Genomic DNA, 2,057 nt, shown 5'->3' with positions numbered 1-2,057 from the left:
ATTTGATAGAGGAAAAATGTCTCAGACTCTGAAGATGCCAGAGAGCAAAAAAACTATTATTTTTAAATTAGACATTTAATTTCACATAATTATCGCGGTAGAATCCGTTTGTTTGTTAAATTCTTAATGAAACCAATTTACCGTGTTTTATGAATACTCACAAAGAACGAGATAATTAGTCCAAGTTTGTGTTTATAGAACTGTGTTGCGCCACAGCAAAGGTAAATAAAGGTAAAATAACTGAACAGGTGATCAACTCCAAACCTCTCCTACCTTTTTATTCTCCGTCTCTCTTTGTAGTTTAAGCACACCCGTTGCCGTGGCAACCGCTGCTCCTCGAGCCCAGCACAGATTATGTTTAAAACATTTAGTCCGTTAGATTTCAGGTTTTCAGGCTTGATATTTATTTTGCATCATTAATAAGCCTCTCATGAACACAGCGGTGGTTGATTAGTTCATTTTAAACTCCTGCTCTGCTCTTTATTTTGGTATTGGAATCAAACGCACAGAATTGCTCAACACCTTGTTGAAACAATAATTACTGAGATTATTACTTTTGTTGGGTCATTAATTTGAAAACGTTTGTTGACTTTTTTTGTTGTTCTTTAATAAAGTTATGAASGTTTTGATGAGCCAATCAGAGGAGGACGTGCTGTTCTCAGCGTCCTGGCGGCTTTCAGTTTATCATCTAATGCCGAGATCAACTCAAAACCTTCCGCGATCAAACAGTTCAGAAACAATATGAAATGGGGAGGATCTATTTATCAACTGATTAAGWTTGTTTTAGATTGTTCTTGAAAAACTAATCACTCACAGCTGATTAGTGGGTGAACTCACAGCTGAACAGTGAACCCATTGATTCTTTACAGCAGTCAGCAGCTCCTCTCTCTTGCAGGTATTACATAACCCCACTAAATCTTTTGGGGTACGCAGTGCCCTGCCGTAACCCCCTTACTTTCACCCCTGCATATATGAGTTGATGCACAAATAATGCTGCACTTAAAAGATTAATACATGGGTCAGTTAAAAAAAATAAAGTGGTAAAAACAAAAACATAATGGAATGAAATGAGCTCAGAATATATTTGCAGGGCTGCAGACGGAACAGGTTACAGGTGAGCAGGTTCAGAGAATGCAGGAGACTGAGGACATCTAGTGGACAGAAGGAGTACTGCAACAACACACGTCTGATCCAGATACATAAAATTATGCATAACAGACTCAATTATTTACTGTATTCACCAGGGGTGACAGAATCAAAATGATTTTCACAGTTTCCTGCATGAGGATTAAAGATTCAGACATTTTGAAACATTTTTTAATCAAAATGCCCAATTTTAAGGATGTTGAAATGTTTTAAAACATTGACRACATGCAGATCTAAAATACAGAAATGGTTTTCTGTGCGAGTTGATCCTAAATAAAACAGTTTAAAGTGCTTTAAGAAGGTTTTTCATTGAGTTTTCTGCTCAGTTTCACTGAGTCATGGAGAAAGTTTTCATCTTTTAGGTCACTTTATTACAGATAAAACAYCTGAAGTGTATAAAAAGATACAAAACATTAATCAGAAGTGCAGTGTGATAAATCAGAGGAAGTGATCATATATATCCCATCACCATAGCAACGATGCAGCYAAGCAGCACAGCAGAAAACAAGAAGTTCCTSCTGCAAAAAAGGCACTCGGAATACATTCTGCCACAGTTTAAGGGGATATGACATTATTCATATATATTCATTATTTAAGATGAAAAGCATACAGAAATTATTGCATCTTTTAGCTGCCATGCAAAATGTCAACTTATCAGCATCCAGAACAGGTTCTGCTGCACAAGGTTCAAAATAATGTCATCTTTTCTGAAAACACCAAAGATGCAAAATAACTTTTTTCTTTTGACTTGTTTGAATTTAAAACAAAAATAGATCCAAGTTCAACTTTGATTTCCAGCATCAAATAACCATAAACAGTCATCTGCAACACGTAAGCTTTAAATATCTTTGGTTCATCACCAGGGACAAAAATTTGCATTTGGGGCAAAAACAAAAATTAAAAACAAAACA

This window comes from Poecilia reticulata, linkage group LG9 (genome assembly GCF_000633615.1).
Source record: "Poecilia reticulata strain Guanapo linkage group LG9, Guppy_female_1.0+MT, whole genome shotgun sequence".
In the NCBI taxonomy this organism is placed as follows: Eukaryota; Metazoa; Chordata; class Actinopteri; order Cyprinodontiformes; family Poeciliidae; genus Poecilia; species Poecilia reticulata.
The sequence above is the reverse complement of the archived record's forward strand: the minus strand, read 5'-3'. Positions refer to the sequence as shown.